Genomic DNA, 14,260 nt, shown 5'->3' on the forward strand with positions numbered 1-14,260 from the left:
CGATTTACCTAGAACTAGGTCGAGATTTGATGCAGTTTGGGTGATCGTGGATCGCTTAACCAAGTCCGCTCATTTTCTGCCTATTCGAGTGAATTATTCAATGGAGGAGTTGGCGAGATTGTACATCAAGGATATTGTAAGGTTGCACGGTGTGCCATCGAGCATAGTGTTGGACCGTGATCCCCAATTCACATCAAGATTTTAGGGAGCTTTCCAAAGGGCTTTTGGTACGAAGCTATGTATCAGCACCGCATATCATCCACAAACGGAGGGACAGTTGGAAAGAACTATTCAGACGTTGGAAGATATGCTGAGGGCGTGTGTTTTGGATCAACCCGGAAGTTGGGACCGTTACATGCCATTAGTGGAGTTTGTGTACGACAATAGCTTTCATGCGAGTATTGGAATGGCTCCGTATGAGGCCCTATATAGACGAAAGTATCAATCTCCACTTTGTTGGTATGAGTCTGGCGAAGCAAGTGTATTGGATCCTGATTTGCTAGCAGAGACTACTGAGAAGATTAAGAAGATTCGGGAGAGAATTACAACGGCACAGGGTCGAGAGAAAAGTTATGCGGATCAGAGAAGGAAACCGTTGAAATTTGAAGTGGGAGAGCATGTATTTCTGAGGGTTACACCGACAACCGGGATTGGAAGGGCGATTGAAACCAAGAAGCTGAATCTGAGGTTCATTAGACCGTTTGAGATTCTGAGGCGATTCGGGCCGGTGGTATATCAAGTAGCTTTGCCGCCTCACTTGTCTAACTTGCATGACGTATTCTATGTGTCACAACTCCGTAAGTACATGTCGGATGTGGCTCATGTGTTAGAGCCCGAGTCGGTCGAGTTGAGGGAGAACTTGACTTTTCAAGTAACGCCGGTGCGAATTGACGACACCAGTGTGAAAAAGTTACGCGAGAAAGAAGTTCAGTTGGTTAAAGTTGCTTGGAAGCGAGCAGGAGTTGAGGAGCATACTTGGGAATTGGAGTCCGAGATGTGGAAGGATTACCCCGAGTTATTCTCAGGTAATCACTCAATTTTGAGGACAAAATTTCTTATTTGGTGGGGAGAATATAAGAATCGAGACTAATTAATCATCTAATTAAATAATTAATATTGCCCAAAATAGTATCCAAAAATTTAGAATGAGAATTGAAGGATTTAAATATGATTTTCAAACTCAATAGGTTTTTCTGAACCAGAAAATAGTAACGCCGGTGCGAATTGACGACACCAGTATGAAAAAGTTACGTGGGAAAGAAGTTCATTTGGTTAAAGTTGCTTGGAAGCGAGCAGGAGTTGAGGAGCATACTTGGGAATTGGAGTCCGAGATGCGGAAGGATTACCCCGAGTTATTCTCAGGTAATCACTCAATTTTGAGGGCAAAATTTCTTATTTGGTGGGGAGAATGTAAGAACTGAGACTAATTATTTAACTGAGTTTTGTAGAGCTTTTTACAGTTATGATGATTGTTGGTAATGGTGGAATGATATTTGATTATTGTGTTGGTTGAAATATGAATGTATTATTATGTATTTGATAATTGGGGATTGATGGTTGCATAAGGTGGAGTGGTGAATTGAGGCATGAAAAATTGTAAAAATATGATGTGGAATGGAGTTAATGTGGTTTTGGTAGGAAAATTGGAAAATTGAGAATCTTGTGAATTTTGGTAAAAACGGGTTTTTTGTGAACTTTAACAAGTTATAACTTATGCATCAGTTTTCAAAATTTGTTGAAGTTTGTTTAGAATTAAAGTTCATTAAAAGATCTTCAAATTGATATAATATTTGTAAAATTTGGATTTTTGTAGAAGAAGTTATGATCATTCAAAGTTTGGTGTCAAAATCTGAATTCTGTGCATGCTGGAGAATTTGTGATTTCTGGTTTGTGTGCACACGCAGAGCCTTGTGTGTACGCACACACGGGGATGTGAGAGCGCTAGCACGATCTGTGCACACGCACAACCAACGAAGTTCTGCAAGCTATGCGCACGCACACGTTGGAAGGTGCATTCTGTTGAGGGCGTTCGCATACCTTGTGCGAGCAAACAGAATTGGAAAATTTACCACCTGTGCGTACGCACACCTCTATGCGTACGCACACATTTAAAAATCTCCTGGGCGTGCGCACGCACGCCCCTGTGCGTACGCACATGCCCTGTTTTTCAACTAAAATTCTATTTTGAACTATTTCACCTTCCCAACAAGCTTGTACACTTCTATGACACCTATTTAAGATTCTTTGGCTCATTTTTGGGTATCAAAACATGGGAAATTTCTTAGGAGATTTAATTTGGTATTATCTTGAAAAGTTAGAAAACGGAGGCTTAGATTTCTGGTGTACTGCGGATGGGTTTGGTAGAGTGAGAAGGAAGAATAGTATATGAATTGAGAAATTGATGAACTAATGAGTTCAGAATGGAAATGTTGAATTGGCAGTGGTTGAGATGAGTCGAGGACTCAGAATGAAATGATGGATCCATGATATACTGAAAAATATTTTTTTGAAAACCACTGAATTACTGTTTTATACTGAGATTGTTGAGACGCTATGCGCCCGGTAAGGACGGTGGTTGGATCTTGCCTGTCGAGGTAGCGGCGGCGAAAAGGCGGTGGTTCGTCCCGCTTGCGTTGAGATGTGAGGTCCGTGGCAAGAGTATTCCGTTCTCATCCCTTCGGATCACTAGAGTGTGCAGGCACAAAATCTTTGACGGTGTTCCGAGCACCATATCTCGGGGGTTCCCAATTATGATTCCAAAGGGCGACATCTCCATGGAGATGTGTCGGGTTGGCAGTTGAACCGATAATGTGATATCACAGCCAATAGGACAGACATTCATCATGTGCATTTTCTATTTCTTTATTTGCTTTGCTGACTTGTAATTGCTTGCCTAATTGTATAAAATGCCCAATCGCTTACTTGAATTACTTGCCATATATGCATATACTTGTGTTTTACTTGCATTGATATTAATTGTGTTTTCTACTGGGATTGAGGAGGCTCGGAAGGCGGTGGCGATGGGATCGCATAGAGGATAGGTTGGTGAAGGCTGTGGGACAGCGGAGAACTGTTAGATTAGAAAATTCCCTAAGTTAGATTATCTATTTTTATTATGTTAAGGTTTTAAATTATGCTTTACTGTTTTAGTTATGCTTTAAGATGAATCTTGTGATGGATATGAAATTCTAGGATTGCCTCTGGTGTCCCGAGGTCTTATATCTTACATCACTCAACATTGTTACCATACTGAGAACCTCCGATTCTCATACCATATTCTGTTGTTGTTTTTTAGATGCAAGTCACAATCCACCTCGGTGAGTTGCCTCGATGGTGACAGAGCGGAGGATCCTGGATGTATTTTGGAGCCTTTTTGCTTATTTTGTATATGTCTCTCACTTTTGTATTTACTTTTGCCTAGAGGCTTACTTTGAGAGAAAAACTTGTATAAGCTATTTTAACTTTCAGATTTCTGTATGGTCTGTATATAGCTAGACGGCTTAAACTCCGCGAGCCGTGGCTAGATCTTTATACTATTATACTCTTATCTTTTGTTACATTATATCTTATATCTTGTGCATTAAGTTTGTAGCTTCGTGAGTATGTTTTGCGCTTTTCAAATCCTGTTTTTGAGCTATATCCTCCATCGGGCTTCTAGACTATATTAATTCTTTCTATATATTATATGTATGAGCTTAGAACTGTCGTAACATTTGCTTTACGATGCGAGGTAAGGCTTAGGGTAATTAGGGTGTTACACTTTTTCACCTCACCGACTAGCCTATTTTCTTGTGTCTCTCCGAGTCAAATGATCAAACACCATTGTCATCCGCTACTTACCTATTCTCATAGAGAAATCATATAGTTTCACTCTCTTTTGGCAGTTTCGTCTACGTTTTTTCGTGACAGTTCCATCTGTGTTTCTCCGTGGCAGTTTCGTATGCATTTTCTTGTGGCAGTTCCGTCTGCGTTTCTTTACGGCAGTTTTATCTGTGTTTTGCCTATATTTCTTTGTGGCAGTTTCATCTGCATTTTCTTGTGACAACTTCGTCTGTATTTTCTTTCGGCAGTTCTATCTGCGCTTTTTTCTGGCAATTCCGTCCAGCACCTTTCGGCAATTTTATTTGTGCCTTCCGGCAGTTCTGTCTGCACCCGTTCTATTAGTTTATCCAGTTTTTTTCTTTATTTTGTTGTTTTAATAAGTTTCAAACTCATGTTGTCATTTGAGTTTGAGACTTTGAGGGAAGATGTTAAAAGATATTAGAATTAATTAGCATTCATTAGAATTATTTAGCATATCTGAATAATTATTATAGGATATTATGTCTTTATTATGTCGATTCTCTTACCACCTATAAATACATTTTTATATTATATTATTCTATACAATTTAAATACATATAAACTTTTTTTCACTACTCTCTTTTATCCTTTCTAACAAACTTGTATGAAGAGATTTTTTCTAAAATTTAATATCCATCATTTAGACTTAAAAAATGATAATCTTTTAAATTACGTAAATCTCATGTTTAGAATTTGACTTTTTAAAGACAACTATATTCAACAACTTTTGTAATAATTTTTTTTATATATATAATTGATTTAATGATTAATTTTGTATATAGGTAATATGGCTTTTTTCTTTGTTATTCATGATATCTTCTAATTTGATAAGTTAAGAATTAATTCGTCATGAATTTAAATTCTATTATTTAAAAATTGGTCAATGAATTATTGTATGCATAATATAGGCAAGATTTAAACTGCAATACTTATTTATATAGATAAATGAGTTAATCATTTGACCAACCAAAATTAGTTGATATGGTTGTTCTTTTAAATTAAAGATCAACTGAGTTGTATACTATCTCTAACACTCAAACCAATAATTGGTGATGGAAAGGTAGGTGGAAAACTATCTAATTCTCGTTATTACTTCTCGATGACTTGACGCTTAGCTGAGAAACCGCTACTAATACTACATGAATACAAGCCAACTAACTAGCAATAATAATTCTCATTATTAGTTTTTGAGTTTGCAATGTCAAATATCATTTTGACCAACTTTGTTCTTCCTATTTTTCCCCCTTTTTAAATTTCACTTTGCATGGTCAAATAACAAGAATAGCTTGATCAAACTGACCATAAAAATTTCCATTCATACTTATTTTAAAAATTTCATCTAGTGTATATGTTATTAGAAAACTTTAGGGTATGCGAACATAAAGTAAAAGAGTACTACCGTATTTAAGAACTAAACTAGACAAACTCAAAGTTTAGGGATACAATACATTGTTAATTTTGATTATCAAAATAAAAACTAAAAAGCCTATATGCATAAAACTTGTTGTAGAATAAATAAAGACGATATATAAACTAAAAAGGTATAAATAAAAAACTTTAGTATAATAATCTCACTATAATAGAAATAATTTTTATATTTATTACTATTATATAGGAACAGTATGAGAAACCAATGCTCTTATTATATCATACATACAATAGAGATTTAATTGAAATTAAAATTAAATTATGGATAATGGGAGTTTAATTAAAATTAAAATTGAATTATGGTTACAACCATTAATTATGAAGATTTGTTAATTTGAATGGTTAAAAAAATTAGAATTCAGTTAAAGGAAAACATAAACCATGATCATTTCTCTATGAACGGCGCCGACAGAACCAAGAACGCAACCCCTCTCGCCGACGTTACTATCTCATCTTCTCACTGGCTCGTGTGTTATCACCGAAAGTCGCTCCCGAAGACGTCGAGGTCTGCATCGGTGAACACCCAGAAGCGCATTCCCAGCGTGTGGCTCCTTCTAGCGGCACCGCATCAAGTCCACCTGCCCAGCCGGCCTGTGGTCTATTCATTTTATTCACCATACAAGATAAAGGAGTTAATAGTGTCTCTCCTTTAATACGTCCATCACCGCGTGGTAGTTCGTAAATGGCGTGTAAGGTCGTGCAGTCTTTGTGTCATGTTCCTTCATCTATTCCTGACCACAATCCATCGAAACCACCGGAATAAGCTCCAGACCATTTTGTCGCCGACGGTCAGCAGTCTAATAAGGTGAGAATGGTTCGTTAAATTGTTCACCATGGATGCTTATTTATACAAGATTTAGATGTTCATCTTTGTATGAGGGATATGAGTGTGTTAATTACTCATGGAATATTAATATGCAAATTTAAACCAGCATGTATAAGCAATTTAATTGGTACACTGGACAAGTAGCTAGTTTAGAAGTAATCACCCATGATGTGCTTGATGCCTAGAAAATAATATTATTAGTTTATGATATTGTTAAATATAATAAAATAAAACTAACTGTATTGTTATTGTTAAGACTTTTCCTGAAAATGTAAGCTAAATAGAATAATAAGAGTCATGCATGTTTAGATTCGAAATATATGTATGAGTATACATGATAGATGGCATATGCATTAAAAATGCCACTTTAGTGACATTGGATTCATAAACTCAGTAATGAAATAAGTGCATGTTGGTTGTATGTGCTGCTTTTTTATATCGGTGGTACACAGTGTGATGTAGCACAGAGAAAAGTAGTAGTTAAAATACTTATATAATAGGTTAAATAAAATAAGAAATTTAGTTTCTATCAATAGGTGATACCGATGCATTTTTTTCCAAATTAATATGGGTAGGATGATGCGGTCCAGTTATATTTTTGTATCCTTATCTATGGAGTTTGGAAAGAATTTTTGTGCATCTCATTTACTAGTGGATTATCTAAATAGTTTTCATGAATCTGATTTTTGGTGTTTGTTTTGTGATTATAGGCCATGTCAAGATTGGATGTTACTGAGGTTGGAAGTGAATAGATGGATATTTGTTACGAGGTTTGGATTCTAGTTTCATCCTGTTTTATAATGCTTGGAACAGTAACCATCTTGATTTTACATTTGTTCGTTTATTTTGCGATTATAGGACATGCCGCTTTTGGATCTTTCGCAGGTTGGAAGTGAAGAGATGGATCCTGGTCACCAGGTTTGGACTCAAGTTTAATTTTTGGTAGTCTTGAACTGCATGGTTGATTTGAACATTAACGATTTTGTTTTTGTTTTTTTTTTAATAAATTTGATACTTAGGTACCGGATCACGATGGCCTTCGGGAAGATGAAATACCATGTGTTGAAATGCGGTTTGAGCAATTGCAAATGACTCATAAATTCTATGTGACATACGCAAAGAAAGTCGGGTTTGTGCTAAGATACGGACGACAACCTATGATAAGATCACAAATCAACCCATTAACCAAGCTATTCACTGTAATAGGGATAGGTTCTGTGTGTCTCGTGTCAAAGCGTCAACGTGGAAGAACAGAATCTCAACCGCTGGGTGCAAGGCAAGGATATACGTGAAGTTTGACAAGGAGACGCAAGACTGATTTTTCTTCAAGGTGGAGTTGAGTCACTCGCACCCATGTTCAGCGAGAAAGGCGGTGCACTACCATGAGTATAGGAAGCTGACCATGCATGCAAAGTGCGTGATCGAGAATAATGATGAGGATGGGATTCGACCAAACAAGACTTTCCTAGCATTGGCAAATGAGTATGGGGGCCCACTAACCTGGGATACTCAGAAAAGGATTTACGAAACTATATTACAGCTAGGCTCCGAACCAGCAACGTCAACGTGGATGTCAGAGAGATGATGAACTATTTCATGAGAATGAAAGACATCAATCCAAACTTCTTCTACGCAGTGAATTTGGACGATGAGTGTAAATTTCGGAGTGTAGTATGGGTGGATGCAAGGTATAGGGCGTCGTACGAATATTATGGAGATGTTGTATCACTTGATAGCACATACAGCACAAATAAGTATGGATTAGTTACTATGGGGTTAGTTTTCTTCTTTTTTTTTTCCTAGTTTGGTCGTGACTGATATTTGTTTTTTGTCGCTGTTTTTGCATGTAGGCATGGATTACTATTTGCGTCGTTTGTCGGTCTTAACCACCATGGTAAGTCGACCATCTTTGGTTGTGCTCTTCTTGGAAATGAGGAAATCCCAAGTTATGAGTGGGTTTTCCTCCAATGGGTCAAGTGCATGGGAACTGCTCCACAGCGGATCATTACCGATCAATGCAAATCCATTTTTCGTGCAATAAAAAATGTGTTACCCGATACACGCCACCGATGGTGCATTTGGCACATTATGAAAAAGTTACCGCACAAGCTTGAAGGTTATCACCGGTACAGAGAGTTGTATGATGAGTTCAATGATATTGTGTGGAACTCTCGGACCAAGAAGTCATTTGAGGATAACTAGTATGAATTCATAGACGAGCACAACTTACATAACAACGCATGGCTGTCAGGTCTGTTAGTGTACATTTATTTTTTGCTCATTAATTGAAATCTTTTTGGTAGGTGGCTTTATATGATTTAATAAGAAGTTTCTTTTTCTTTATGTAGACCTCTTTGATGATCGACGCATGTGGGTCCCAATATACTTCAAGGGTGAATTTTGGGCTGTCATGAGGAGCACGCAAAGGAGTAAGAGCATGCACTCATTCTATGGAAATTTCTTACACAGTCGGACTAGTTTGGTCTAATTTATTCACGAATATGACAATGTGCTTGGAATTAAGGAGCAAAGCTCTGTTGTTGCTGAAGAGGGGCCAGTGGTATGCATGAAGGTTGAAGAGGAAAAACTAGTGAATGATACTATTCTTTGTGTTCCGTACGACGCCACTTCGATCGATCCACACAGGAGGTTCATTGTGAGTGCAATCTATTTGAGAGTTCAGGAGTGTTATGCTGTCATTGTCTTGAAGTCTTCCATTCTTACAAGGTGTATAAAGTACCTAATCGATATGTTCTCCCTTGTTGGAGCAAGAACATAAAGCGCAAGCATATTTATGTCAAAAGTAGTCACGATGTTAGTCGGTCGGATGAGAGTCATGTTGCATTCAGGGGACTATGTGCACACTTCTACAATATTGCTCAGGATTTTGTAAACGATGATGAAGAAACAACCTTGCTTCATGCTACTTTGGAAGAAACAAGAGCTAAGCTGACTGCTCACCATGCCAAAAAGAGGTCCGAGAGTGTCTGAAATAATCGTATCCTTCTAGCAAGCGGCATGTGATCATCCTCATCAGAGTCCGGGACTACCAATGGTGCAGCATTGCTTACTAGGTTTTTTTCTCTTGGAATTGCTTTTTTGGTGCCGATTCTAGATCGGCTTCTGCGAATAGGCAACTTTCTCCTCGTACCAGGCCTATATTCGTGTGGTGTATATTCATACATATCGTCACTTGCACTAAGAATACTACAACTCTTCGTAATAGATATCGTCATTTGAATGAAAAACATGAGCATAAGCGAACATCAACAACACTACTAAAGTGAACATCCAAAACCCCTACTAAAGCGAACATCAACAACACCACTAAATTGAACATCCAAAAGGGCTAAAAATACATGAACGTCCTTCGTGGAGCATCAAAGCTCTCAATTACTACCACATAAATCATCAATGAAAACTATTTTCACACAATCCATCATCTTGGCAGCCGCATAAATCAATTATTTCATACACGAAAAGCCATGGAAATAAATAAATCATAATTTATATTTCTAGTTCAGATCAGAACCTAAGTTGAGCATGTTAGCTGCATCTATTTAATTACCAAACTCAACCCAAATAAAAACTTAACAAAAATAACACACAACAAATATATTCAAACAAGCATTCAAAATAAAATCATGCCATACAACCACACCAATCATCAATGCAAACTACTTTCACACACTCAATCATCTTGGCAGCCGCATAAATTAATTATTTCATACATGAAAAGCCATGAAAATAAATAAATCATAAGTTATATATCTAGTTCAGATCAGAACCTAAGTCGAGCATGTTAACTGCATCTGTTTAATTACCAAACTCAACCGAACTAAGAACTTAACAAATATAAACACAACAAATGTGTTCAAACAAGCATTCAAGATAAAACCATACCATACAACCACACCAATCATCAATGCAAACTATTTTTACACACTCAATCATCTTGGCAGCCGCATAAATAAATTATTTCAAACATAATAAGCCATGAAAATAAATAAATCATAAGTTATATATCTAGTTCAGATCAGAACCTAAGTTGAGCATGTTAGCTGCATCTGTTTAATTACCAAACTCAACCGAACTAAGAACTTAACAGAAATAAGACACGATAAATGTATTCAAACAAGTATTCAAAATAAAACCATGTAAATAGATTCACGGTCACTAAAGTTAGCTCTCCAAAGTTTTCATTTATAAACACCATACATCAAAACCAACCATGCAGCCACATACTGAAGTAACTTTCCAAAATTGTACACGCAAATTATATGATAAGAATCAACCATCCGCTTGGATAAGTAAGGATCCAATTAAATGAGTGCACAATATATCATAAAGAAAGCAGATCACCTTATCCGACTCCTTATAGCTTGGCTGAGATGTAGTACTGCCTTTGATAGACGGTAATTGGTCAGCATCCTTGCGGGGCTTTTTACTCCTTCCTTTCTCGTTAACTGCTTCACTAGGAGTCTGTTTTCTCCTTTTTTTTCTGTTTCCTTACATTGTTGACTATGCAACCCTGTATGTTCAACATGGGACAACAAATAGATGAAAAATATCAACGTGAACCTCCAATTGCATTTGTGTTCCACTGTACTGTTAAAAAGAGACTAATAGAGATTGAACCTATGAGATAACATGGTCGGCCTTCTTATCAAGTTCATTAGTGGTCCATTCAACAATCCAAGGCTCGGGTACACGACATGCATGCAACGGACCATGCTTTAGACGGTGAAAGTACAAAACCTATACACAAGTAATTTGAATATTAGGACTTAAACATAAAGCCATAGATCGTTTTTAAATTTACGTAATTTATTTGCAATACCAGCAACACGAACATGCATCAGCCGCATGTTTCTCGGTTCTCATCTTGAAATTTCCTTATCGCATCCCGCAACCACTTTAGTATCTGATACGGCCAATGAAATCTTCTTGGGTTAGAGACGTCCAATATCGGAGGGAGGTGCCATGGAAAAATAGTCTGTTGGCTTGTAGGTTTAAGAAATATCTTCAATACAATCATGATAAAGTATCTTCTAAAGGTCATCCTCTGTTGCTCGGTCTCCATCGGACAGGCAAAGAGAAAGTTCCCAACTGGTTTGTAGTTTTCTTCTGAAATTCTCTCTTTATTGCCAAATACAATTCATTTTTTTTTTCTGCAATACCGGTATTGGGTCACCTGCGCGAAACAAAACAGTTTACCACAATCAGTGCGTGTCAACATGGGAAAAAGCAAAACCACGAATCGGGAGTTTTACATCTTACATAACTTACACTAACCTTGAGAAGGTATGCCGAATACATTGACGATAAGTTCGGCGGTAATGCGAATGTCCCCGGCGTCGACCCTTAAAGTGTTTGTCTCCACGTCATAGGCCCTAGCTAGTTGCAGCATGATGCTATGCTTCACATGCCATTGTGGTACCCGGCGCAGGAAGTCAAATACAATGGCCTCAATCTCTGCTAACTTAACCTGCTCATTATGTCGTTCCAAATGGGTAAATAAGTTGTTAATGTAGCAGAGTAAGCATCACGTCTCAACTAGTTTCTGTTGAGCAAAACAAAAAAGGATCAGCATATTTTCATAAAAAATAACCAACTAATTTCATTTATTCATGTAATCAATGGGATACCTTTTTACCTATCTGAGTGTGTCGTCGGCCGGTTTAGGGATTGGTTTGGTCGAGCATCGTAATAATTTACACACGCAATATTCAGCCGGCAATCTGAGTCGTAAAGTCTTACAAAAGAAGCTGGTAAACTACAGCCAAATAACATAAATAATAGCATTATATTACATTGCAATTGATGTAAACTTAATCATTGGACGCTATATGGCACGACAATACCATACTTATGTATCCAGACAAATAAAAAAATATTGAACACAGATTATAGCATGTTTCATATAAAGATCAAACCTCACAATTTCCCTTTTGTCACCATCTATAAATGAGATAAAAAAGCTAACTCATGGAGACATAGCAGCAAATACATAATTCAACCATCCAATACCCTATCAAGGTGACCATTCAAATTGTACAAAAGAAGTTACTCACAACCCATGAGGAGGAGCACAACCATCAATTACAAATACACCAAAAACAACCACATATCATGCACGGTCTAACAAAACAAATTATCACAAGCTTCCTGCGTTAACATCATCTATCAACAACGATGGCAATATTAGAAACTGATGTAAAATACAATAAATAAACCCATAATCACATTTACTTTGCACAAAATAGTATACCACACAAGTTGCACCTCAAGTGTATCAAACCATTCCTTAGATCCATACAACATATAATGCCTTGTTAGAGTGTCTTAAATGCAATTTTGTCGTCCGGGTTTAAAAATCTAACGGTTCAGGCCTGTTAGAAAACTTATTTTAACTTTATTACAAACCAATAACAACAATTTCAGCTAATTCTTTGGTTGCAGTGGCAACAGGAACACAGCAATAATTAGAAATTGACGACACTAGAAAAAAAATTGAAGAATAACCATCCAATATATTATTAAAGTAACCATCCAACAAATATCAACCCATTTTTAACAATGGTCAGCTAGTATATGTCACGTTGCATGCACATGGTCCACACGGAAAAGGACAAAAAAGATTTAAATTTGACTGCTATATAAACAGATCCCAAATATTTCTGACCTTTCCCGCGCCAAAATTAAATCAACAAGCATATCAAGATCCTAAACTACCTACATACTCCACAGTCTACGATAATAAACAGCAACCACTGCTTTTTCACCATGGGTCATCAGGGATTTAATCAACAAAATATATTTACATTCAAACATGCAACAACGATTACCAATCCAAAAATGAACAACAAAACCCACTTACATTGGATGGTTATGATTCTTCTAGAGATGATGTTCTTTGTGTTTCTGGTGAACTGTATATTGACGAGCAGGTGGGTATTTTTTTCCTGGGTCGGCTGCTCCGCTGATAGAAGAGGAAAGCGCCCACGCGAGGAGAACTCTGATGCTGCTCGGTTCGTGGGTGAGGGCTCCTTGATTGCGTTCCTGGTCGGCGGCGTCGCGCCCAACGGCTCCGTTGCAGAGATGGCGGGATGTTAAGGACCAAGAGGGCGCCGTCCTTGATGCCAATGATGAGGATTAATGGGTTGATGGGTGACCTTCCTCGGTTGCAAAAGGGTTTGGGTGTGTGCAAAGATTGGGAGGGTTTGGGTTCTGCGCCGTTACTGGTGTGTGCAAAGATTGGGAGTGTTTGGGTGTGGGGGGTGGAAAAAATGGCGAAACAAAAGGGTTGGGTGATTTGGGAAAAAAGTGTAAATATGAGAAATTAGGTGGTATGTTAAACTAAACAGCCATAATAGGATTATGGTTATTAATGGGTTAATTCTTTTTATTAATATTAATTGGGCCTAATACACAGTCCATTGTATACATTGTATACATATTTCATTGTCTCCCTAGCGATGCTCTTATATATATTAAGAACACATAAAAAAAGAGGAGAAAGATTTTGTATAAAAAGAGAGAAATTTATTATTCATGTGTGTTTATGTGTGTTTTTGCATGAGTCTTAGCTTCCTATTTATATGCATACAAAAAGATAACTTTTTTAACTTTATTAAATACATTCTCTCTTAAAAAGGTAAGCCACCCATATTAAATAATGGTCATCTACCTCATTTAATTTTATCACAACAAAACTTAAGTTTTCTATCTTTTATTAAAAGTTGGTCATCTTAAATAAAACGTGTTAAAATTATTAAATATTTTACAAGAAATTGCATGTTTTGAAGTCGAAATATTTTTTCTAGCATATGTTTGGCCATTAAATCAATAATAATCGTCAATATAAAGTTATTTTTTGAGCTAACTTTTAAGATAAGTTAGAATCACTTAATTTTTTATATGCTATCAGAATAAAATTAAAAGTTATTATTAAATCACCCCATGTTACAACAAATTTTTAAACGATCTTTATTTTTTAAACTAATTTTTAAAACAAATTATACCTACTTAATTTCTTATATCATCAATCACAATTTAAAAAAATAATCAATTTAGAAAGTAGCAGAAAGCTGCAAAGGTATCATTGAGACAAGTTGCAAGAATTCAACATGTTTGATTTTGACCCGGTTTGAATAACAGTTT

Source organism: Arachis duranensis, chromosome 8 (genome assembly GCF_000817695.3).
Source record: "Arachis duranensis cultivar V14167 chromosome 8, aradu.V14167.gnm2.J7QH, whole genome shotgun sequence".
In the NCBI taxonomy this organism is placed as follows: domain Eukaryota; kingdom Viridiplantae; phylum Streptophyta; class Magnoliopsida; order Fabales; family Fabaceae; genus Arachis; species Arachis duranensis.